This window comes from Phyllostomus hastatus, unplaced genomic scaffold, assembly GCF_019186645.2.
Source record: "Phyllostomus hastatus isolate PE091 unplaced genomic scaffold, TTU_PhHast_1.1 phas_contig_34, whole genome shotgun sequence".
Taxonomy (NCBI): Eukaryota; Metazoa; Chordata; class Mammalia; order Chiroptera; family Phyllostomidae; genus Phyllostomus; species Phyllostomus hastatus.
Genome location: NW_025333857.1, coordinates 12,576,302 through 12,604,116, shown reverse-complemented (window position 1 = coordinate 12,604,116; position 27,815 = coordinate 12,576,302).

Genomic DNA, 27,815 nt, shown 5'->3' with positions numbered 1-27,815 from the left:
TGACCAACTTCTATTTAGAACAAAAAAAAACATTTTCTTTTCTTAGAGCTTATCATTTCTATAATCATCAACATTAGGAGTCAGCAAAACAGGGCCTTTGGGTCAAATTTGGCTCACAGATCAAATCAAGTATTACTGAAAGAAGCAGAAAGTTATTTTGAAGCCCACAGTAAATAAGAAATTGGTCGGGTCAGGGAAGGGGAGGTTCCATATCTGAAGAGTTGATTGTGGGAGAAAACACTAACTACCTAACCCAATGTATATATTCCACTTCTTCCCCAGCAACAGAATCTCCAGTATTTAGAACAATGGGCCAGCCAGAAAGTCTTGTATGACACCTCTGTGAGGTCTCCATACAGGGGGTACATGATGTGGGAAGGTGGAGAGACTACTCCTTCCTGCTGCCTAGAAAGTGAATGCAATGACTGGAGGTTAAACAGTCATCATGGATCACAAGGCAAAGCACTAGAAAGAGCAAGGCAGAAAGAGCCTGGTCCCTGACGTTGTAAGCTGCCCTTAAAGAAGTCCCTGGACTTCTTTAAGTGAAGGGGAAAATAATTTATCTTCTGTAAACCGCTGTTATTTTAGGTTTTCTGACACATGCAATCAAACTTTATCCCAAATATTGGGTTAGTCAAAAAGTCTGTTTAGATTTTTTTGTAAAATAAAAGACATATTTTTCATTTTCAGCAATAACTTTATGGATTTCAATATTTTGGTAGAACATTCACTGTTATTAATTAATGTCTCAGTTTGATTGCTGTCAACTCCAACTGATCTACTCAACCATGGAGCATTTTCCAGCGAGAAATCTCTAGCAGGAAACTTCACAAACCACTTCTGACACGTTCAATCAGTCACAGCATCTTCTCCATACACTGCACAAATCTTTTTTGGCATTTCAGCAGCATTTTACCTTTCATGATATAAGGCATAATATTCTGAAAACGTTGCATATTTTCTTCCATCTTCAATATTAAAATGGCTACATCAATTTTGATAAGTTTTTCTAATGCATGCTGATATGACAGCTGTCACTATACAAGCTGACAAAATCGTTTCAAATGAAGTTAAAGACAACTAAGTTCTAGCCATCTAAGTGTACAACTAAGTGTAAGCCATCTTACAAAAACCCAAACGGATTTTTGGCCACCCCAATACTACAGTGGTGTAAAGAAACAAATTATAAAGTTAATCTAAAAACACACAATTCTGAATGAGATTTTTTAAGACAAATACATGGCCTTTTCAGAGACAGCTAAGGGGGAAGAGACAGGTGGCCATTTGGTCAGGGCCTTACGGTAACAATGGGTAATAAAACAGTCATATTCTATCTCATATTATGAAAGTCTGCTCCAATATGTAAACATATGCTTGCATATTTATAGAAACTCTCAGAAAAGATACATAAGAAATCTGAAACAGTAGTTGGCTTTGCTAAAGGGTACTAAAGGACTATATGAAATTTTTAACCATGAACTTGTATTTCCTTTCAAATGTTTTTCTGGCTAAAATAAACATAATAAATTAATGGTCAAATGCTGCAAACTTGAGCCTAAAATTCCTGTAATGGTTTGAAATAATATTGATGAAAGATTTCAGGAAATCATTTGTATTTTAATATGGATTAGTTTAGTCAGATTGCTTTCTTTCAATAGACTAAAATAATTGTTCACTTATGCATTCGAATGTTTGACGATGGTACACATCCAATTTAAGAAAAAAATTTGAAAACATGTTCATTGAGAGCCTAATACATGCCATTGTTCTAGTGACTGAGAATACAAAAGAATTGGTCTTCAGACAACTAACACACAATTTTCAAATGGCAAAAGGGAGTTCTGAAGTTGGGAAGCAGGAGAAGTAATCTTGAAGCCTGGGACACAAGAGGCAGGCAGGATTGGGGATCTTTGGCCAACCACGGGACACTGAACTCTTGAGAGATGGGAACATGCAGAGCCAGCAAGCAAAAGAGATGCAAGGACCAAAGCAAGGAGCTGGGAGAAATTTTCCTGGGTCTTATATCTGACCTCTCAGCAGCCACCACACTGACCTTTCACCTCTTTTCAAGGCTGTCATTCCAACCCCACTCAGCCTGTCCACTGTGTCACAGAGTGAGAAGGGAAAAAATTAGAAGGGAGAGGGAAGGGTGCTCCAGCCACCGCAGTGGACCTTTTTCAAGTACAGGCCAGTTCTCTGGCAAAAATGCATACAATTTAGCATCTAAGCTAGACAAGTGCTGATCACACCACCCAAAATTTATTAGTCCCCAAATTGAAAGCAATTTACCATCCAGCTAACTGACTGATGAATTTAGTTGAAATGGCCAAACTCATTCATACATGCAACAAACTGTTATTTTCAAACAAAAATCTGTATTTCCTTCAAATACACAGAGACACTTCATTTTAATCTGTGCCACACAGCATTGGCAGACAGAATTAAATCTATCTTTACTGCCTCTAATTTTCCTTCTCTGTGTTCAGAAAATAAAATACTGATGCTGACAAGATTGTTGCTAAAGTAATTTTCTGTATCTATGGGAAAAATAATCTTTACATGCAAAAAAATCTGCCAAACTTAAAAATAAAGAAAATAAATCCCAGAAGAGATGAGAAAGGTAAAAAGAGTTTCAATATTAAGTCACCCCAAGCTCACAGCAGAAAACTCTTCAAGATAATGTTGGTTTTTAAGCACAGGGAATGCCACCACTTCTGAGATTACAGCTTCGGTTGAAACTAAAAACTCAACTAGGAATACCCAGAGATATAGTGATGATGATATACACAGCTCAAAAAGAAGCCCCAAGTTTGAGAATGTGGCAAAGGGGTTGGGGGCTGCAGATGCTATTTGGCTCTGTGCAAACTCCTGAGACCACAGGTGGAAACTGTGAAGTAATAGAAGCAATTTGGTATTTAAATCTGTGAGGAGAGGAATACACAGAATGAAATGGAACAAACATCAGGAAAAATTGAGATTTTTTTGTGGTGTTATTCCCTAAGTGAAGCACTCTGCCTATGAAAACAGCTGTGAGAAATCCTGACTTTTACACTCTTTCATTACCACAGCCAGTCAGATTTTCCTTCACGCATGCAATTTCCATCACCTCAAAAGAGAACAGTCACTCTCTAAAGAGGCAAAGTCCCTTAAAGTGTTTTGTTGGTTTTTATTTTATTACAAATAAACATTTTCATTTTAAAACAACTTATATGAAGTTGAGACCTAATAAGTTCATTTTCACTCATTCTTTACCTCACTCTTCGCAGGAGGGTCCAAACTGTTGCCATAACTGAAGACCTCCTCCAGCAGCCCTCACGCACGGTCATGGCCTCAGTACGAAGGCTGGAACCCACATTTCCCACCTACACATGAGTTTGTCTTTCCATCAAGCTCACTTCTGATGGGAAATAAAGGTAACCCAGGGCTACTCACTGTTTCTCTATACCCTGTCCTATTAAACAAACACTCCATTTAGCCAGGTTCCACATTTCTAGAAACCCCAGTCCTTAATATGGCCAACAAACTGGGAGCAAAAGGATTCTGAGCACCCAAGACACTGAAGTTGTCCCATAGGCCTTATTTATTAGTTCTACTTCCTGACCTTTATTCCTTTATATATTGGGTTGGCTAAAAAGTCCATTTAGTTTTTCCTATAAAATATAAGACACACTTTTCATTTTTCACCAATAACATTATTGATTTGGATATTTTGAGTGTGTCAGCTACCTCCAGCTATTGGTTTCTAGTGGGTAGAGACCAGGGGTGCTGCTAAACATCTTGCAATGCATAAGACAGACCTCTAGAGAAGAATTATTTGGCCAAAATGTCAATAGTACCAAGAAATTTCAAAAACCACTTTTGACACATTTTTAAAATATATTTTATTATGCTATTACAGTTGTCCCATTTCCCCCCTTCATTCCCCTCCACGCTGCACACCGTCTCCTACCCACATTCCCCCCCCTTTATTTTATGTCCATGTGTCATAAGTTCTTTACTTCTACATTTCCCATACTATTCTTGCCCTCCCCCTGTCTATTTTCTCCCTACCATCTATGCTACTTATTCTCCTTACCTTTTACCCCTCTCTCCTCCTCCCACTCCCCTGTGGCTAACCCTCCATGTGACCCCCATTTCTGTGGTTCTGTTCCTGTTCTAGTTGTTTGCTTAGTTTCTTTTTGTTTTTGTTTTAGGTGTGGTTGTTAATTATTGTGAGTTTGCTGTCCTTTTACTGTACATGTTTTTTATCTTCTTTTTCTTGGATAAATCCCTTTAACATTTCATATAATAAGGGCTTGGTGATGGTGAACTCCTTTAACTTGACCTTATCTGAGAAGCACTTTATCTGCCCTTCCATTCTAAATGAAAGCTTTGCTGGATAGAGCAATCTTGGATGTAGGTCCTTGCCTTTCATGACTTGGAATACTTCTTTCCAGCCCCTTCTTGCCTGCAAGATCTCTTTTGAGAAATCAGCTGACAGTCTGATAGGAACTCCTTTGTAGGTAACTCTTTCATTTTGTTTTGCTGCTTTTAAGATTCTCTCCTTGGGTAATGTAATGATGATGTGCCTTGGTGTGTTTCTCCTTGGGTCCAACTTCTTTGGGACTCTCTGAGCTTCCTGGACTACCTGAAAGTCTATTTCCTTTGCCAGATTGGAGAAGTTCTCCTTTATTATTTGTTCAAATAACTTTTCCACTTGTTGCTCTTCCTCTTCTCCTTCTGGTACTCCTATAATTCGAATGCTGGAATGTTTAAAGATGTCCTGGAGGTTCCTAAGGCTCTCTTCACTTTTTCTTGAATTCTTGTCTCTTCATTCTTTTCTGATTGAATATTTGTTTCTTCATTCTGGTCCACTCCATTGATTTGAGTCCCAGTTTCCTTCCCATCACTATTGCTTCCCTGTACATTTTCCTGTATTTCACTTAGCATAGCCTTCATTTTTTCATCTAATTTGCGACCAAATTCAACCAACTATGTGAGCATCCTGACCACCAGTGCTTTGAACTGTGCATCTAATAGGTTGGCTATCTCTTTGTCACTTATTATATTATTTCTGGAGCTTTGACCTGTTCTTTCATTTGGGCCTTTTTTTTTTTTGTCTTGTTGTGCCTGTTAGGTAGTGTGGGGCGGAGCCTTAGGTGTTCACCAGGGCCAGGAAACCCAGTTGCTGGGTTGTGATGCTGTATGTGGAGGAGGGGTCTGAGAGGAAACAATGGCACTTGCTCTGCTCTCTGCCAGATTTCAGCCACTTCCCCCACTTCCCACAAGCAAACTGGGCCCTTCTGGTGCTGATTCTCAGGTGGGTGGCTTGTGTATGTCCTGGGACCCTGTGGGTCTCTCCAATGAGCTCTCCTATGAGTCTGGGAGTTTCTCCTGGCACCTCAACCCCCACAGGTGTTTTCAATCAGGGTTTTAAGGCTTTATTTCCCTGAGTTTGGATCCTGGGTTGTGAGGTCTGTCTCGCTCACCAGTTTGGCCTGGTTTATCCATGTGCAAATGTGGGACCAGGCTGGCCACACCCCTTTACAATCCGCTGCCTCACTGGGTCCACCAGCTGCCACTTTGCATGCCTGGGGTCTGCCAGCAGCCCTGCCACAACCCCTCTCTGCCCAACCACCCAATTCCACCCCTCCTACCAGTCTCGATGAATGTGTCTACTTTAACTCCTCAGTTGTTGGACTTCCATACAGTTCAATTTTCTGTCAGTACTGGAGGTATTTTTTTGTTTCTAAGTTTTTGTTGTCCTTATTTTGATTGTGCGAGGAGACACGGTATGTCCACCTACACCTCCATCTTGGGCAGAAGTCTCTAATTTTATTTTTTAATTAAATTTATTAGGGTGATATTAGTTAATAAAATCATATAGGTTACACTGATACTCTTTCTCTTCCTCTTTTTTCCATATTTCCACATTCTTATTAAACCATTTCAAATCTTACCTGCATCAAAGATGCACAAACAAATGAAAGACAACCACATCAAAATTACAATTAAAATATACAACAACCATCACTCAGAACAATCAGAAATTGAGTTGAATGGAAGTCAGACAACTACGGAATTAAAGAAACTACATCCATCCAGACTGCTAGGAGGGGTGGAGATGTGAAACAGGCTGGTCCCACATCCACATGAAGTAGATAAAAAGTTGGGAAGAATATCTCCAGAATGTAGCATCCCAGCTCCACACCAGGTCCCCCAGCACAGGGTTCCAGTGCCAGGAAGATAAGTACATAACTTCTGGCAGCAAAAGCCAGTGGGGATTGAGTTGGTAAGAGAAACCTCTGGATTCCCAAGCAGATCCCCTTAAAGAACCCACACATGAACTTACTCAGACTCAATTTTTCTGAGCTCAGCACCGGGGTAGCAGCTTGAAAGGCACCAGTGGAATACAGGGTAGAAGTAAAGTGTCTGACATCAAGGCAGGAGCTAGGGGAACTTCTCCTCCCAGACAGAAAGGTGGACAGAGGCCTTTGTCCCTTTTCTGAGCCCTCCCCCTACAGAGCCACAGAGCTGACAGGCAGGTGCCATATCTGAGATTCCATCAACCTGGCTAACATTGCTTGCTCCACCCTAGAGAACCCCTGAGACTCTGTCCCACCTAACTTATAAGATCACCCAAGTTGTTAACCATGACTTTTCCATATGAATGACTGGTCTTGGCTCATGCTTCACAACTTCCTAAATCCCATCAAACAAGCAGCAGCCAGCCTCAGTGAGCCCCCCAGTCCCAGTACCTCTGACTGAGTGGCCCCAGGCATAGCACTAGCAGCATCCAGCCTAGATTCACAGATTGGCTTCACCTTGGAATCTCCAAGCCCAGAACAAGTAGCAGCCATCTCAAATTGCTTTATAGCTCAGGCAGGGTGACCCTGAACAGAACATAAGTGGGGGCTGACCTTGGCCTGTACCATCCAGAAAACCCCAGAGGTTGTGTACCCAGGGAATAGCTACTGACCACATCAGAACACCACCATCCTGCCCCTACATAGCTTATCTTCCACAGAGGGTGGAGGTTGGTGGTAAGTGGTCACAGTCAGTCCGTATAGCTGACTGGCCCGGGTGAATCCCTCCCATTGACCTGCCAAGAGCAGTCATGGCTTAACTACAAGAGTAGGGTGTACTCAACCCACACAAAGGGTACACCTCAAGTACCCAGCTTGAGTGATAGGGCACCCTGTGCCATTATACCTTACAGGATGCCTACTACATTAGGCCATGCTACCAAGACAGGGAGTCATAGCAGCAGCTCTACCTAATGCACAGAAACAAACACAGTATGGATGCCAAAATGAGGAGACAAAGAAACATGGCCCAAACAAAGAACAGATAAAAACTCCAGAAAAAGAACTAAAGAAAATGAAGATAAGCAATCTATCAAATGCAGAGTCCAAAACACTGGTTATAAGGATGCTCAAGGAACTTAGTGAGGAACTCAACAGCATAAAAAAGATCCATTCAGAAACAAAGGATACTCTAACTGAAATAAAGAACAACTACAGGGAAATAACAGTAGAGTAGATGAGGCCAAGAATCAAATCAATGATTTGGAACATAGAGAAGCAAAATGAACCAATCACAATAACAAGAAGGAAAAAGAAGCCAAAAAAGGAGGATAGTATAAGCAGCCTCTGAGACAACCCCAAACATTCCAACATTCACATCATAGGGGTGCCAGAAGGAGAACAGAAAAAGCAAGAAATTGGAAATCTAGTTTAAAAAATAATTTTTAAAAACTTCCCTAATTTGGTGAAGGAAATAGACATGCAAGTCCAAGAAGCACAGAGAGTCCCAAACAAGATAGATGCAAAGAGGTCCACTCCAAGACACATCATAATTAAAAAGCCAAAGGTTAAAGATAAAGAATCTTAAGGGCAGCAAGAGAAAAGCAGTTAATTACCTACAGGGGTGTTCCCATAAGACTGTCAGTTGATTTCTCAAAAGAAACTTTGCAGGCTAGAAGGGACTGGCAAGAAATATTCACAGTCATCAAAAGTAGGGACCTACAGCCAAGATTGCTCTACTCAGCAAAGACATCACTTAGAATCAAAGGGCAGATAAAGAGCTTCCCAAATAAGAAAAAAACTAAAGAAATTCATCATCACCAAACTATTAGTATATGAAATATTAAAGGGCCTTATTTAAGAAAAAGATAAAAACTATGAACAATAAAATGGCAATAAATACATATTTATCAGCAGTTGAATCTAAAAAACAAATTAAGCAAACAAGAAGAAGAGAGACAGAATCACGGATACAGAGAGAGTTTTGATGGCTGCCAGATGGGAGGGCAGTATGTGGGACTGGGTGAAGACATGAGGGGATTAAGAAGTACCAATAGGTAGTTACGGAATAGCCATGGGGATGTAAAGTACAGTATAGGAAATGGAGTAGCCAAAGAACTTATACCCATGACCCATGGATATGAACAATTGTGTGGGGACTGCCTGAGGGAGTGGATGGTGCTGGGTGGAGGGAAGCAAAGGGCGGGGGGGGTGGGATTGGGACAACTGTAATAGCATAATCAATAAAACATAATTTTAAAATTTTTTGAGAAAGAAAAAATGAGGCAAAGATGAGTTGTTTTGTTTTAACCAAAGGCAAGCAAAAAGACAAAAACTAATAGGGAAAGTAAAATTTGGAAACTTTGTTTTCACTTATCATATATTTAGTCAACATATGGGCAATCAGAGCTTGTTTTATTTTCTTAAACCTTTGAGATCTCTTTAGGCACTTAGAGGTGCCAAGGGAACTCACCCTTAACCCTTCCAAATCCTTAGGCCCAAAGAATTAAAATCACCTGTAATAGATAAGACATAAACAGGACCTAATATGAAAAATGCCACACATTTATAATCCAATTGGTAACATTTGCTATTGACCTGTATATCTGGCATGGACCATGGAGGAGAGGGGCACCCAGACAGAGTCTGAGAGGCAAATACAACAAGGTGCCCACAGCACGGCGGCACAGCACAGCGCCCACAGCACAGCTCCCACAGGAAGCCTGGCCGAGGTGCTCCGCCCACCCGTCCCTTACTGCTGAGTCAGGGTGGGAGGACCACAGGGGGATCTCCTTATGTGCAGACTTCTCCTGCTCAGAACTCAGACAAGTAAACAGAAAGCTATATTTTGACTTGGTTTTCATTTTTCTTAAAGGAAAGTACACGCTAGCCAGCAAAAATGAGTTTCTAGGCCACCTCTGCAAATATGTCTCATTCTAAACTAATACACAGGCATTTTGGTCAACACACCTGTCTCTGCCGGCCTCATTAGTGTTACAGGGTGCCAGTAAGGGCAGGTGGGCGACTGCTCTCCTCGCAGGGTGCTGACAAAAAAGCAAGATCCTGTGCCAACAAGAAGCACCACCAAGGAATACTAGGCTGTGAGGCTGTCTCTGCTGATCAGGCAATTCCTGATGGAAACAAGACTGCCTCATCAGGACTCCAGCAAATTTCCACACCCTCCATCCCGGTCGAAGGTGGCTCCCAAAGCTAACTGGAGGTCCACTTGCATTTGTTTCCCTCAAACTGGCTCTCAGTGAACTGAATTAAGACCATGGAGGGAACCAGGCCAAATGAAAGGAGTTTCTGAGAAAGTGTGACTAATAATAGCACACAACATGCTAGACACCCATTCAGCACACAAAACAGGTGGGTGCCAAAATACCTTTTTACTTTGATAGAAAAGTCAAGTTAGCAGCCTTAATATCTGAAGCCCTTCCCTTGTTTGAATAATTCCCAACCATATTTTGCAATTCCAGTCCCAAACTTTACTTTTAGAGAAATTCTAATGCCCTCTTGTGGGAAACAGGAAGGTAAAGACTCACAGAATTTCCCCTTACCTTCCTCTAAGTGCACTATGAAGAGAACATGCCCCACCTTGGGGCAAGAGCTGGCTGTTCATCATTTGGGAACGTGGCCACAGTACTGTCACATCTTTTGATTTTTAAAAAGACACTGGAAGCCCATGTTTTTTAGAATCAGATGTTGTGTAATGTTAGCAACCAGTTTCTTTCTTTCTTTTTTTTTTTTTTGACAAAATACTTGGCAGGCACGCAGTTTGTGAACTGGGTATTGCATATTAGCCTATAGAACAGTCTGGTGAGTTCTGGAATACAGGGTGTTAGTACAGTTAGCATACAGAGAGCAACTAGCACACAGGGAGCCCAAGTGGTTTGGGGAGTCTGGAATACAGGGCACATGATAGGGAATAGCTGCAAAGGTAGGGTGGGGACTCAGATAAGTGTGAATTTTGTCCACTGATCAATGGCTAACTACCAAAGGCTTTAAATCAAAGCCATGGACTCTGAGTTTTATTTTAAAAATGCTGTTGGAAATAGCATAGTGAGTAGTCCCAGCTAGAGCAAGAGTGAAAGCAGAATCAAGTAGCTCCAGTAAGCCCCCCAAACATGGTGGAAAACTACAAGATGCTGTGTCACTGGGTGGAAACTTCTTGCTTGGATTTAAGGCTTTCTGAGAGAAGAGCATAGTGGGAGCAACAGCTTTGTTGCAGGTATTAACAGATGTATCCTCTGCCTCACACACAGTTGGAATGCAGGATCTCTCAGTGTGGAGGCTCCTTGGGGAAAGTGAAGCCCGTGATGCTGAGACATTCTCTGTTCCTGTGGGGGTTAGGGAGTCAGAGAACAAGACCACAAAGCAGACCAGCAGGAACTGGAAAGAATTAAAACACCCCTGCAAGTTTCAACCAATACTTGGGGCAAGGGAGTAAACGGTGCTTTTCCAAGGAGGATTGAGAGGCACGTCAGAGCTCAAAACAGGAGACACTTCTCGCTGATGGACAGGAGACACTTCTCACTGATGGGTACAGGGGCAATGAGCACTGGCATCATACGTCAAGGCTGGTTCCAAACAACCCTCGCCAAAAAACGTCTAAGAACAGACTGCATCTTTACCTTCCTTCCTTTTAATTAACAATTGGAAAGGTTTAAAAGCCTGAAAATTATGTCTCTTTCCACTGAAGAAACACATGCCTTTTGTTTTTAGGTCGATACTCAATGAAGTAGCTACATGTCTCTTAAGGTGTGCTCCATAGCCCACCTGCATCAGAATCACCAGGGTTGTTAAAACTTGCAGATCCCTGGACCTCATACCCACAGAGTCAAATTACATGGAGACAGGTCCCAAGAATTTGTATCTTTCAAATACTTCTCCAGTTAATTCCTAAGTACACCTAAGTTTAAGAACACTGGAATTTCAGACCCTCAAGGGACCAGGGAAGGGCACCATCAGGGGAAAAGAGAAATCATAATCCATGATTTGAGAAGGCCTCTAGCCCAGTGATTCTCAACCAGGGCAATTTTGCCCCCCAGGGGACATTTGACAATATCTGGAAATATTTTTACGATCACAACTGGGTGGGTGCTCCCAGCATCTAGTGGTCAGAGTCCAGGAATGTTGCTAAACATCCTACAATGTACAGGATAGGCATGTGAGGACAGGACCCCACAACAAAAATGTCAGTATGTGCCACAGCTGAAAAGCCATGCTCCAATCTGAGTTCAACCTCTTATTTTCATAAGTTAATAAAGAAATTTAAAAACAAACTTTTACCCATTTTCTTTTTTTTAAGATTTTATTTATTTATTTTAGAGAGAGGGCAAGGGAGGGAGAAAGAGAGGGAGAGAAATCAATGTGTGGTTGCCTCTAACATGCCCACTATTGGGGACCTGGCCTGCAACCCAGGAATGTGCCCTGACTCGGAATCAAACCAGCAATCATTTAGTTTGCAGGCCGGCACCCAATCCACTGAGCCACAGCAGCCAGGGCCATTTTCTTTTTTAGCAGCCTAATATCTGAAGCCCTTTCCTTGTTTGAGTAATTCCCAACCATATTCAATCTGAGAGAGGCAGTACCCCACCTCCCACTATAGAAACCAAAAAGTAAGACACCCCTCCCAACACTCAATTCCACAAGGAGGTCTGGGCATGTGATCAAGGCCTGGTCACCCAGAAGCTCCATCTGAAAATTTTAATGTGGAATAAATGATGCAAAAAAAGTTTAAAGTGGGGACAGTGAAGAATTCATTTCATGAGCTGGGACATTGGCAGGGCCAGGGCTGTGTCCAGCAGCAGTTGTTACAGCTGCAGAATGCTGACTTGCAAGGGCTGCATCAGCAGCATCCTCACCAGGTAGTCTCTTGAAAGTGATTTGGACCCTGTAACTTTTCATTTGTTCAAACCTGCTTAAACCAGGCAATGTCCATTTCACTTGCTTCAACCAAGAATTCTGAATAATACAACCATTCTAGGAACTCCCTTTGTACCAACATCATCATTTCAAACTAAGTGTGGACTAAGTGTGGACTTAGTTTGTACACCTTCTTATATAGGAATTAGACATTGAGAAGCTAAGGACGGCAAAACAAAATCCCTAGATCCCACAAGATGGTGGCTCAGAGAGCAGTCACACAGTGCGATGTTGGGCTAGAAGACGTGGAACTACTGGGTTGGCCAAAAAGTCCATTATGGTTTTTTCCATAAAGAGGCTCTATTATTGCCTAGTTGTCTTTAACTTCATTAGAAACAATGTTGTTAGATTGTATTGTGACAACTGTCATATCAGCGTGCATTTAAAAAAAATCAAAATCGGTGAATTTTTGAGCAGCAATTTTAATATTGAAGATGGAAGAAAACATACAACATTTTTGGTGTACTATGCTTTATTATTTCAAGAAAGGTAAAAATGCAACTGAAACACAAAAATAGATTTGTGCAGTGTAGGGAGAAGGTGCTGTGACTGATCAAAAGTATCAAAAGTGGTTTGCGAAGTTTACTGGTACTATGGACATTTTGGCCAAATAATTCTTTGCTGTGGGGCTGTCTTATGCATTGGAAGATGTTTAGCAGCACCCCTGGCCTCTACCCACTAGAAGCCAATAGCAGGAGATAGCTGACATACTCAAAATATACAAATCAACAAAGCTATTGGTGAAAATGAAAACTGTGTCTTTTACTTTATGGGAAAAACTAAATGGACTTTTTAGCCAACCCAATATTTTACCATGTTTTTCTTTCTTATTGTACTGTACTACCTAAAGTTTTCTGAGTCTTCTAATTCCTTTTGGTGAGGAAAGAACCTTAGTATAATCCATCTTTAGAGCAATGTAAGAGAAATGAGAGAGCTTGATTCATTGAAGTGTCAATTTTAGGAACTGCCATGGTTGGCAGCAAGGAGCAAGGGGGGCTTCCAAGCCCAGAGCTCAGTTTAGAAAAGGTTCAGAGGTGGTGTGAAGTGGGACATCATAAGGAAAGAGAGAAATATTCCAGCTTTGCAATGAATATTTCAAAAGTCCATACACTGGTTATTAGAAGCTTGAAATATATTTCCCAAAAAAGCATTGCTTCACATGGTGGTTAGAGTCCCAAACTACCCCCAAAAAATCCTCCTGAACATGAACTGCTCCATGAAGAAATAACCAGGAAAAGTCATGGAGGCAACAGATACTTTTTAATACACCAACCAAAGGATATCAAAGGACTCTTGGACAAGCAGGGACACCAAGTGAAAGGGAGGTTCCATAGGAATGGTGGATAAAGAAAGGAGGCTGAAGTCTGCAAGTGGGCTTTTTTTGTTAAATATAAATGCCTTAAGACCCCTCCTCTTAATTTCCTTGGCTTTTCAGGCACATATGGAGCTCAACTTATCTTCATATCACATGTACCCATAGTTCTTTACTCTGTAGTAGTCTTTTGAGCACAATCATCACGTTAAAATAAATGCTCTTCCCTTTTTCCAGAAATCTGGGTTTTCATTGTTGAAAGGGACCCTAGAGATCACTTTGTCAAACATCCTGTCCAACACAGGAATCCTTTTCCACAGCATCCTGGCAGGCACACACCCAGCTCAAGGACCAGAGGCAGTCCACTTCAAGTCCCTATGGTTCTAACTGTTACAAAGTTCTTCTTTATTTATATCAACTCAAAATCAGTTTTCATGAAGTCACCTTCGGCAGTCTCAGTTCTTCCTTCTAAACAACCAGGGACATGTACAGACCCTCCCTCCTCTGCAGAATACAGACTTTCAAATACTAATTGACTGTTTATCCCCTGATCTTACCAAGTTGTCTAGCTTCCAGAATGCATTCCCCATAACTTAGCCCTCGTGGTCATTTGCTGGTATCCTTTGAAAATGAAGTTTCAAAATGGAAAAGCATCCTTCAGTTTGTGTCTGACCAAGCCAAAATCCAATGAAGACATTATATCACTGACCTGGACACCCTCCTTCCACTCAGCCTGAAACTAACTTAATGCTTCTTAGCAGCCACATCATATCATCAGATCATATGAAACTGTGGCTAAGTAAAACCCAAAGACTTTTTCACAAACTATGGCCAAGAAAAACCTCTCCCATTATGAATATGTATAATTGATTTTTCATTCCAAATGTAGAACTTCATGTTTACTCTTAGGTTTCAGATTGGTTTGGGGCCCAGCATTCCAGACTGTCAAGATAACTTTGAATCTTGATGCTATCATCTATCATTCTTTCTATTTTCTTCCCTGTGTTTTCAGAACATTTGATAAGGGTGACTTCCATGTCTTCATCCAAGTTTTGATAAAAATCTTGAACAAGACAAGGCTAATGATGGAGCCCTGTGGCACAGTGCTAGTGATATTTTTCCAAGCCAGCAAAAAGCCATCAAATGACACTCCATGGGCCTGCGTGTTCAATGAGCTGGGTACTACCTAAATATGCTATCCTCTAATCCATCTTTCACCAACTTTATCTACAAGGATATTTTGGCAAAAGTCCTGAAGAGATAAATCATTTCCTCTTCTAATCATTTTTTCCTGTGTACACCCCTGCTACACAAAGCAAGCCCCTCCTGCAGATGCCCAGTTTATACTGTGCAACCCCACAGCCCCAGGACTCAGCTGACTGGACCACAGGGAAGGATCCTGGAAGCCAGAGAAACAAGGTCATAGACTGTCCCAACCAGGCCCTCTTCTCCTTGAAATGTTGAAATAGTGCACTTAACTCCAATGAGTCTCTGGGTACCTGAAATGAGAAGGGGTATAAGCTAGGGCTGGGGCAGCCACGCATAGCCAATGTACAGAGGAAGTCAGAGTGCTGAGAGGAAATGGGACCAGACATGCCCCCAAGAATCCATGAGGCCTCAAAAAGACATTCATTCATCCATCCTAACTGGCCATTCAACAACTTTCAGAAGAGTCAGAAGAACATCTGTCCATCTTCAGCTCTGTGACACTTCTCCACTTTCCCCTCCTCACTTCTCTAAGGTCACCAGCAGAGGCTGCAGAAGACCTCTGCAGACACCTTCAGAAGCCTGAGGTGGAAATGCTCTAGGCTAGGAAAACACCATCATAGAAGAGAGGGGATACCTCATCATCTGATGATCATTAATTTTTAACTTTATGTTTATAAGAATACTTAACATGAGATCTACACTTTTAAAATTTTCAATGCACAATACAATATTAATGACTATAGGCACACTGTTGTACTGCAGGTCTCTAGCACTTATGCACCTTGTACAACTGAAACTTCATGCTTGTTGATTAGTTACTCCCCATGTCCTCCTGCCCTCAGTCCCTGACAAGCCACCATTCCACTCTCTGATTCTATGAATCTGACTATTTTGAATAACTCAGGTAAGTAGACTCATGCACTATTTGTCTTTCTGTGGCTGGTTTATTTTACTTAAGCCTCATCCATGTTGTCATATATTGCAGAGTTTCCTTCCTTTTAAAACTGAATAGTATCCATTGTATGCATATACCACATTTTCTTTTTCATCCATCAATGAGACACTTAGGTTTCTTCTACATTTTGGCTACTGTAAAGAGTGCTACCATGAACACAGAATGTTAATATCTCTTTGAGATTCTGATATCAATCATATAAATACCAAGCACTGGGATTGTTAGATCACATGGTAGTTCTATTTATTTTAATCCTCATCTAAGGATATATTTATTGATTTTTTTTCAGAGAGAGAGAGTGAGAAACATTGATTGATTCTGTAAGTGTCCCAACCAGGGATCAAACCCCCAACCTAGGTATGTGCCCTCACTGGACATCAAACCCATAACCTTTTGATATATGGGATCATGCTCTAACCAACTCAGCCACCCAGCCAGGGCTCTAATTTTTTCAGAAACCACCATACTATTTTCCATAGTGGCTGCACCACTTCGCGCTCCCACTAAAAGTGTAAAAAGGCAACCTACAGAATGGGAGAAAATAGTTGCAAATCATATATCTGATAAGGGGTTAATCTCCAAAATACATAAGGATTTTGTACATATGGACTGTACAAAAACCTGGTTTTAAATATGGGCCAAGGAGTTGAATGGACACAGTATGTGAAAAAATATTCAATGTCACTAATCATCAGGGAAACACAAATCCAAACCACAATGAGAAACCACCTCATGCCTGTCAGAATAGCCATCACCAAAAAACAAAACAAAACAAAAACAAACAAACCAAAAAGAGTCATAATTTACTGATTTTTAAAAGTCCAGAGATATTTAAAAACCTGAACAAGTTCACAAAGCTTATAATTACTCAAAACCAGGACTAAATCGAAACATACTAACTCACTGTCCCAAGATCTTTCCCTGACATTACCCATTGGAAGCAGGATAGAAGAACAAGTTATTCAATTAATTCTTTTCTTTTTATTTTGAGCTCATGTTCACAGACAGCATATAGACTTTATTTGGAGAACACTGTACTTGAAAGAGAAAATGAAAAGCTAAGGGGAAAAGCTTTGACTTTTAAAAATAATCATCACATTAAGGATAATGTTTCTAAAATTAAGTTACTGACCAGCAGAGGCAGAAATTTAACTTATTCTTTACATCATAAACTCAGTTTGTTAACATTAAAATGAGGGACTTTTTGATATTCAGGATATACAAAACACAAGGATATATTTGGCTAAGTGGTTAACTTGACAGCTATTTAGAAACTGTCCTTTTCTTTTAAAGAAACAATCATAGATGCTTCAAATTTACTTTGAATGAGCCAGTGAAGAGATGATCGAACAGAAGGGCAGAATACAAAAGCCAGGGAGGGTGCCTGGATTATCCCCAGGTCGTTGTCTAAGAACTGGAAAGCTCTAAACTGAACAGAAACTTAACCTTAGCATTTGTTAATGTCAGTGTGAACCTGAGAAGTATAATCATGGCTGGACTCAAGTGTTGATGGCTCTGAGAGGGCAGAGGGCCTCTCCCAGTTGTGTGAAGAGCAGATTGTCTTTACAGGCCAGCCCTAGCCTCCAATTTAGTCAAGTCCCCCAAGCACTTAAGCACCTCACCCTGTTTTAATCTCTGCAGAGCATTTTCATTACCTCCCACTTAACACTCTTCCCTAGAGTGCAAGCTCTTCATGAGAGCAGAGGCCTTGTTCACTCCTCCTAGGGCCTCACTGCCTAGAACACACTGGCATCTTTGTATTTTATTTATTCATTAACACTTATCTAACCTCACCATGTAGGCCAGGCATTACTCCACTGGCTTACTTAATACTGACTCAATCCTTATGACAACACTGTGAGTTGGGCTCTACTATTATGTCCATTTTACAGGTAAGAACACTGAGCACACAGAATTAGACTCTACTGTGAAATGGTTCAACATGGCACAGCTGGAGAGTGGAAAAGCTGGGATTTGAACCCTGGTGGTCTGGCTCCAGAATCCGTAGACTCCTGTAGTCAGCTTCCTCTTGTGGTAAATCATCAGTAAATTATTTGTTGAATAAAACAAGAAAAAAAGCGACAGGAGTGCAATGAAAATGAGATACATTTAAGGAAATATTGGCTAACTACAAATCCATTCAGCTCTAATTGACCAACAGACCTAAAGTTGGCCTATTTCAGATATTGTGAATTTATTTTAACAGAAAAAAAAAGAGACAGAAATGCTGCTCTTTTGAATATGTACTTCTGTGGGGGAGAAGGCAGTTTTATCTATCTTATTTGCGTGCTCAAATGCGGAGTTCACATTTGGAGGCATTTTTGGCCCCATGCAGGCTGCCTCCACAGAGCTTCTGGCAAGTCCTTCCTCTTCAGGCTCAAGCGCTCATGTGGATGGGATGTTTCCATGTCTCTAAAATCACAGGCCTCTCTAGCTGGTATGGAAAACCCTGCCCCAGCATGACCTTTTCCTTCAGAGCTCACCGCTAAATGCCAGGCCTGTGCTCCTCTCACCCCTATCCTTACGCCTACCCAAATAGGCTATTATTATCTGTCTGTTTGCACAAGCTCACATAGTTAAAAAGTGGTAGAGCCAGGGCCTGAAACCCAGCAGTCTGACTCTGTACTCACTTTCCTGATCACCCCAAGCACATCGTGTCCTCTCCTGCAGTGGTCACTCCCACCTCTAAAATCCACATCACTTATTTTATTGCTCTCATTCATTTGAAGCTTAGTATTTTTCCTTCTTGAGGTATATCACCTACCCAAGTAAACTATAAATTACCTGAAGGCCATCTAAAATATTTTATTTTTTTAAAGGTTTTATTTATTTATTTTTAGAGAGTGGGGGAGGGAGGGAGAAAGAGAGGGAGAGAAACATCGATGTATGAGAGATCCATTGATTGCTTGGTTGCCTCTTGCACACCCCCAACCAGGGACTGGTCCACAAGCCAGGCACATGCCCTGACAGGGAATGGAACCAGTGACCTCCCAGTTCGCAAGCAGGTACTCAGTCCACTGAGCCACACCAGCCAGGGCTAAAATATTGTAATATCAATAGAGGAAATGATGTTTAAAACTTCACAAACAAGATGGAATTGGAGCAGGGGTACTCTAAATTGATTTGTAGACTATAAGATTTAGTAGATCACCCTGGCTGGTGTAGCTCAGTTGGTTGGGCATCATCTCACAAACCAAAAGATCACCAGGCACCAGTCCAATTTCTGGTTGGGACACATGCCTAGGCTGTTCCTCTCTCACTTCAATGTTTCTCTCCCTTTCTTTCTTCTTCCCTCCCCACCACCCCAGCATCCACCAGCTCTCTTAAAAAAAAAAAGAAAAAGAAAAAGGAGTACATCATTTTAACTACTGCAATTTGAGTTGCTACCAGGTTGTATCCTGTAATTTCATAGTATCTGAAATTTAATTATACACACTAACACACTCATTTTATAAGATGAAAGGTATATGAACAATTAAATATTGGTTCTGATATCACAAAAATACCATAATTTTTAAAGAGCATATAATGTAACAACATGGAAAGCACCTAAGTTCTACTATAAATATAGTTCAATGTTAAAGTGAAAGGGATTTCTTTCTTTCCCTTGGTTTCTCTATCTGGAATCTAAAGATAAAAAGTCACCAGCAAGCATCTATTAAAAGCTGTTGTTTTTTTTTTCTTAATCAGAATTTATGAAGTCAATTTTATTTAAATTAAAAACAAGAATTCTTCTTGAAACATGTAATATCAAACCAATTCCTTGATTTTTTTCCTTCCTCTTAATTTGTAACAGAGACTCTAAGAAAATAAAATCTAAGGTTAAGGAAATTTCCATCGATGTGAAGAAAATATTTTCCAAAATTAAAATAACAAGTTCCTCCCTGGTTAACAGAACTGATTTAAGTTGCAGATACACGGCTGCCCCTGAGATCACCTTCCTCCCCAAGCACTGTGAAGGGGCCAAATCCACATCCTTTTCAGCAATTTGCAAGTCCTCTATGGGACTACCTTTTTTATGAAATGCTGCACATACTACCAATGCTACATAAATATTTCATGATACATTAGCCAGTCCTGGAATTTCCTGCAAGATTGCACAAAGTCTTTAAAACACTGCACTGCAAGCCATAAAATAATCAGATATAAAAGTAAGCTATATCAATCCCTTGATTAATGACATTTTTTTAACCAGAATTTAAGAAAAAAGGGGTGTGTTACTGCATTTTAATCTCAGGAGAGAGATTTGCCACTTATATTACCTTACTAAAAGGCTTTTAGATACCCTCCCCCCCTTTTTAATATCAGATACTATTTATCGATTGGACAGGAACCTTCATATTGTAATCTATAGTCAAAAATAGCACCGTGTGACTGGAAAGTAGACCACAGACTACAGATTGCAATATCCAGCAGGGCGTCTGGAGAGCTAAAGACCACCAAGATCCCTCTTAGCTTTAAAAAGCTAATTAACATTTTGCTTTATCTACAGCTCTCCCCCAAACCTTCTTCCCATTTCAAATTTAGTAATTTGGGACAAGAACCACTCAGTAAACAGAAAACGTCCCCAGGGGAAAAATGGAGGCTAAGATTAAGGAATCAAATTTCCAAACTAAGCAATGCTTTCCATGTTGAGGGACCCCCCAGTAAGATAATAATATGTGAGAAAGTGCTTTTAAATTTTTCAAGACACTACAGAAATGTAAGGTGGTTTAATACTGAAAACTGTGAAGGGTAGCATTTTCCAATAATAGGAAATTCTGGGGGCATTCAGATATAATTGGAAATATTACCCTCACATACAAAAGTAGGGTCTCCCCATACCCCCCAATGTAGATCTGTTGTCAAGATAATTAAGTGATAGAATTTGATTTCTAGAAACTGCTCACTTTACTATATTTCTACAACTCATGAGTATTTTGCTTATTGGCTCTGATTATATTGAAAAGAGAATATTATGACATTTTTTGGTAATAATTTCAAGTGCCAGATTTTGAATGTCAAGTGGAATGTCACTGTGGAGGGAGAACCTTGAACTTGATATAGTAAAAAATGTCTGGTTTTTTAAAACCAGCAAAGCTCATTAAAAAGTTTTATGAGTGGTTGAAATCTTTAGATTTAGATATCTGAAACACCTTCACTCTGTAATCTGTGATCTACTCCTTAAAGTATACCACTTCCTGAGTTCTTCTGGACCCTAAACTCTGACTAATTGTTCATTTTAGAAAACTTAGTAAGGTAACTCTATAAAAAATTAAACTAAAGGAAAACCCAGAACTCCAAGGAGTTTTGGGGAGTTTTGTTTTTGTTTTGTTTTGTTTTTTTCTTTTTCCGTTTAGGCTGGTCTGATTTAAGAGACTTGGTTGGGGAAAGGCTGCCATCTTGTGGCCACAAATAAGAACTTGTTCAGAAGCTCTATGGTTCCCAGAGCCTCTGACAGAAAAGAGGAAATCTTCCTATCAGCTCTCTGAGAATCGGAAGCCTCCCCACTAATAACAACAACATTTTCGAAATTAAAGTGAAAAACTCTAATTTCAGACAAAAAAATTAAAGTGGAAATAACACTAAAAACTTCCATTTTTTATATTTTTATTTATTTTTAGAGATAGAAGGGAGGGAGAAAGAAGGAGAGAAATCTCAGTGTATGAGAAATATGTAGATCAGTTGCCTCTCACATGCCTCCATGTGGGGACCTGGCCCATGACCCAGCCTGACTGGGAATGGAACTCGTGCCCTTTTGGTTTGCAGGCCAGTACCCAATCCACTGAGCCACAACAGCCAGGGCCAAATAATTTTTTGTTCAAATAAAGTCTTAGGAGGAACATGAAGTGGGAGATAAAGAGCCAGAGGTACTGGCTTCCATCCTTCCTCAGTACCACAGGAGGAGGCAGGGGGTGACTGATATAAAGGGCCCCAGAGGAGGGCGAGCCTTAGAGGTTTTGCCTCCATCATGTGGAAAACTGCCCCTAGACTAAAATGCTACTCTGGTCCCACCTAACAAAATGTAAAAGCAAGATCCATGCTTATTCAGTGGTTCCCGATTCTAGAAAATGGTCAGAATCACCTAAAGACTGCTGCTTGGCCCCACCTTCAGAGAAGATGATTTAACCACTTGGGCAAGAGATAGTGCTTTAAAACTTCCCAGGTGACTCTCATGAGCAGCCAGGAATGAGAACCATCCATTGCTGCCAGAAATGTGTAAAGTTTCTAGCCCAGTGTTTAGAATGCCCTTTCATTCTCTTAACTACTGGTGTGACTTTTTTATATTCACGTAGCATATGGAAGTTGGCACACACTTTTTGCATATTTTAAGATGCTAACATATATTAAGTACAATCCCACACACATTATCTCATTTAATGCTTAGAGAAGCCTTGAGTAATTCAGTTGACTGTCCAAGATCCCACAATTAGTAACAACCCAGGAGAGCTGAGCCCAGAGCCTGCTCTCTGATCTGCTGCTCCTGCCCCCCCAGCCCTGCAGCTCCCCAGAAGCCCTGGGAAGCAGATGCAGAGAGCACCTCAGAGATTGTGAGACACAGAGAGGAGTCAGCTACAGAAACGTGACGAAAGCTAACAGATGTGTCCCTGGGACCACCTCCTGTTACCGAGCTTCACTCAGGGTGGTCCCTAGGGACAGTTGGCTAGGAGAGACATCTAGCAGAGCCAGGACCAGAAAGTGCAAAAATAACGTCCTTTCCTTTCTCATATTCAACTCCACAACAGCCTGGAAACAAGTTTTACAAATATCTTACACCTCTCTGACAAAGGAGCAATAATTTCTGAGTGAGAAACTCTGTTAGGACTTTTCTTTCCCATCCCATTCCCTTCCAAAACAAGTCCAACAAAAGCAGCAAGCCTGGTCCCAAGCTGGCCAGAGGTTTTCTATCCTTGCCTGACACTTTTGGGGCTTCAAGGAGCGGGCTGTACCCGTTTGCAACCTCCCTGCAGTTCTGAAGTGAAGGAACAATGGGAAAGGCCTGACAGTCACCTTCACCTGACCAATTAAACCAGAATGTTGGCTGATAACACTGCAACGTAAAAAAGGTTGACAAGCAGACGAATCCATCATGATGTTGCATGATGCAGCAGCACGGGATTAGAGCTCAGACTAGCTTTCGGAGTCGGAAAACCGGGCTCCTGGGTCCTCTGCCTTACCCGCAGGAGCACAGGTCGCAGATACACTTCCTCTTCACCGGGGCCATCCGGAGTCCTGACTGTTGGCACAGAGCATCCCCCGTGTCGCCGCCTCGGAGACCCCAACCACCTCGCCGGGGGCTCACCAAGTCTTGCACCAAGCAAACGTTCTGAATATTTACTCCAAAGAAAACTTAAGCGGCCCTTTAGCAAAGTCCGGTTGTCTGCTGCCTTTCTTGGGCTGGCCTTGCGCGAGAGAAGCACTGAGCGTGGATGGCGCGCCAGCCTGGTGAGCTTCCCCTGCACGTCGCCACAATGGCTTCTGCAGGCCCAGCTGCGCACCTGGAGCAGCGAGCCCAGCCTTGAAAGCCACACTGCACGCGGACCCTCGGGGCCTCTGTAACGTCACTAGGGCCAGGAGGCGCGCCTCTAGGTAGCCATGATGTCACAGGGGCCGCTTGTGAGGTCAGAAAGCTCCCAGCACCTCCCCTTTGTCCAGGGCCCAGGACAAAGATTTCCCCATTAGAACTTGGAGAAACCGAAGAAAGGTGGATATAACGATTTTATAAAGCTTGCGAGTGAGCACTCAGCAAATGCCATGATCATTTGTGCAAAAGGGCTGCCACCACATTAGGTGGCCGTTTTCTATCTCTAGGATCCATGGCGCCCCTTTTTGTACCAAAGCATCCCTTGACTTCTTGAAGGCTAGCCTTAAGTACAATTTCCAGATCTTTCTGCAGAAGTCAATGCTTTGGGGCTCCACCCACAGACCCTGCACTCTTGAGAACAAAGCAGTCTCAGGGCACCAAGGTCTTTACTGCTCAGATGCGTGCTCAGTCATTTCTCCAGGTGCTAGTAATGATGCTGTAGGAGAGTGGTTAAGTTTTAGCTGTGCATCAGAATCACCTGGCTTGATAAAGACACGATGGCCAGGTCTCATTCCTGGAGTTTCTGATTCAGTAGGTCTGGCATAGGCAGAGAATTTGCGTATCTGCTTTGAAAACCACACTTTAAGAAGCACAGATTTAGAGGGGTTTTTTGTTTGTTTGTTTGTTTGTTTGTTTGTTTTCCTCTCTAAGGAGCCTTCCGCTAATATAGTTTTCCAGCTTACCTAATCCTGCTGCTTAAAAGAATATCCACCCAGAAGCCTGCTGCTTAAAAGAATCTCCAGTCTGGACCCTCCTATTTTCAAGAAGTCAGGTGACTGTGATCGTGAAGCAAGCTCAGGGAGACACTGCTCCGGTACGTCTTGTGGAATCACACATTATGACTTCCTGGTTATGGGAAATGGGGGCTGAAAGTATCGAGCATCCTTAGGCTTGTTTTTATTTTCCATGCTTCCTAACTCTTCCCATGAGTTTTAGTAAATCAATATGTCAGTCAGAGGATTATTAGACTTCACGACATTTAATACTCAGTTTGTTATTTTTCTTCCATGTGAAGCTTCAGAACAGAGGTCAGCAAACTATTGTCAGCAGGCCAGATTCAGCTGACCACCTGTTTTAGTCTGGCCAGCAAGCCAGGAATGGTTTTTACATTTATTAATGGTTGAAAAGATTAAGAAAAAATAATAAGATTCAAATTTCAGTGTGTATAAAGTTTTGAATCTTGTCAAGAATTGGTGGAAATACTCCTAATTTTGCTCTTGACCCTCAAAACCTAAAATATTTACTATATGATTTTTATAGAGACAGTTTGCCACCCCAGCTCTAGAAAATCAAAAAGGAGAATCAGAGGGAAGCAAAGCTTACTGATTGTTCTTAAGAACAGTGGAGGGCCAAGCTGCTCCTTGCCTTCCTGGTAGGATGCCAGGGTTCTAAAGGGGAGGATGGGAGCTTGGGGGACAGGATGAGATGGTGAGGTGGGAGCTAGGGAAGGCAAGGCAAAACTTGAATTCCATCCCTTGCCATTGGCAGGGAGCATCAATCATGCAACCCTTCCATAGAAACTATAGCACTGAACACCACCTCCTCTTGGAAGCTGACTAAACATTCTCCATGCATCTTCCAGAAGAAGGATGTCCAGCTCATACCCCCAGACTCTGATGAGAACCACCCCCCAGTCAAACTGTCCTTGTGTATACCAGCCTTGTCAACAACCCATGGCACTTCCAACTTCTTCCATCCCTCCCCTCAACAGAGGGTGGAGATCTTGAAAGATAAAGCTTGTGTGAATAAAGCAGCCTCAACATGGGTATTTCTGTAGAGCTGGTGCTGGGCAGGAAAACCTACCCCCTGCCACACTTACTACACTTACTGCCCATGTTTGGTTAGTTCCAGCCAACTCTGACTTATTTAAACACCTAAGTCTGGGCTTCCAGCCAAGATGGAGGCATAGGTAGATATGTTTCACTTTCTTGCACAACCAAAAAGAAGGATAACAGACTATTTAAAAACAAAAAACAACCAGAACTGCCAGAAAATTGAACAGGGAAATCAGAGCACTGAAGTTAGGAAGTAAACTCACTCAAGATGACACAGCTAAGAAGTACTAGAGCTGGGAGTCAGACTTACCTAGGTCTTTCTTTTCAAACTTTTCCATCCAAGAAAAGGGCAAAGAAAAAGAATGAATAGGTAAGCTGGAGATCTTAAAGACCACTACAAATGGTATTTTATCTTAAAATTTTACATTTACTTCTCAATATGGTCCTCTTTATTTAATAGTTTCCCCAAGATATTTTCATTAAATTGATTGTCTGAAGCTACACAGTTTTTATTCTGTGGCCTTATAACCCACCTAACCACAAACTCATTGCTATAAACTCTCTGAAAATCTCTTGGTAGAACATTGTTGAAAATCTATAGTTACTCCTTTGAGCACAAAGCACTTTAGCAAAGCATTGTCTTTTTAGCATCCCTAACTATTTTAGATTGCTAAACTTCATCAGTACCTGTAGACAACTAGCCCACCATAACACATAGACTGGACCTCTACCATTCGACCATTCATTTATTCCACAAATACTTACCAGTCCCCTAAGGTGACCCAGGGTACTGAATTATGGAGACAGGGACAGGGTCTTCGTTGAACTTAATCTACAGAGAGAAGCAGATGACCAAAATATTGCCCAAGTGTATCACTATGAACTACTGTAAGCATGAAGAAGGAAAAATAAGGAATACAGTAAATTATTTTCAACATTTGAGGAATAAATAATACCAATCCTACACATACTCTTTTAGAAAATAGAGAAGGAAGAAACACTTCTGAATTCATTCTATGAGGCCAGAATGAATTCTAAAACCAGACAAAATTATCACACAAAAACTATATCCAATATCTCTCATGAGCATAAAGGTAAAAATGCTTCTGAAATATTAGCAAACTGAAACCAGCAACATATAACGATTATATGCCATGACCACGAGGAGGTGTGGAGGCATTTGTTATAGGAATACAGGGTTTTTTGAGATTGAAACATCAATTAATGTGATATACCACACCAACAGAATAAAGGACACCAAGTATTTCATCTTCTCAATAGATACAGAAAAGGCATTAGTCACAATCCAATACTCATTCTTGATAAAAAATCCTCAAGAAATCAAGAAAAGAAGGGGATTTCCTCAACCTAAAAAAGGGCATTTACAATAAAGCTGTGATTGTCATAATGTTTAGTGGTAAGACTGAATGTTTGGCCCCCTGATATAAGGAACCAGACAAATGTTTGTTCTCACCACATCTATTCAACAGCCTGCTGCAGGTTATCACCAGTAAAATAAAAGGAAAAAATTTTAAGTCATCCAGATTGGAAAGGAAAAAATAAAACTGAATTTGCAGATGATATGATCCTATATGTAGAAAATCTAAGAACTCTATTTTTTAAAAAACTACTAGAAAAAGGAAGAAAGTTAAGCAAGGCTACAGGAGACAAGGTCAATTACAAAAATCAGCTGAATTTCTAGATACTAGCAAATAAGAATCAAAAAGTTAAATGAAACAATTCAATTCACAATAGCATCAAAATGAATAAAGCACATGGAAATAAATTTAACCCTATAAGTGTAAGACTTTTATAGTGAAGGCTACAAAGCATTGCTGAGAAAAATTAAGATCTAAATGAATTGAGAGATATATCATATGCATCAATCAAAATATGCAATACTGTTAAGAAGGCAATTCTCTCCAAGTTGATTTATAGATTCAATGCAATCCCTATCAAAATTCCAGCAAACTTTTTTTGTACAAATTGGCATGCTGATCCTAAAAATTTATATAGAGTCAAAGGACCTAGAATAGCCATATAATTCTGAAAAACAACACAGAGAGCCCTGACCAGTGTGGCTCAGTTGGTTGGACATCATCCCACAAAATGAAAGGTCACCTGTTCCATTCCTGGTTAAAGCACATGTCTGGGTTACAAGTTTGGTCCCTGACTGTGATGTGTATGATGTTTCTCTCTCACATTGATGTTTCTTTCCCTCTCTTCCTCCCTCCCTTCCCTTCTCTCTATAAACAAATAAAATCTTTTTTAAAAAAACAAGAACAACAAAGGGGACTTAAACCATCCAATTTCTACGCATTATCAAAATTATAGCTAAGGTAATCAAGACAGTGTTATATTGAATAAGGAAAGACATACATATAGACCAAGGAACAGAAAGGAGAGCCCATAATCAAACTCTCACAGTTATAGTCCACTGAGTTCCAAGAAAGGTGACAAGGCCACTCAATGAGGAAAGGATAGTCTTTTCAACAAGTGATGCTGAGATGATTGAACATCCATATGCAGGGAAAAAGAAAACTTATACCCTGATATCACCTCATACAAAAATTAACTCAAAATATATTATATACTTAAATGGAAAAGCTAAAACTACAAAACATTTAGAAGAAAGCAAATAACTAAATCTTTGTGATGTTCAGTTAGGCAAATATGTTAAATATACTCCAAAACCATGACCCATAAAACTAAAAATAATGACATAGCAGACTTTATAAAAAATTTACTCTTCAAAAGACCATGTTAAGAGAATGAAAAGATAAGTACA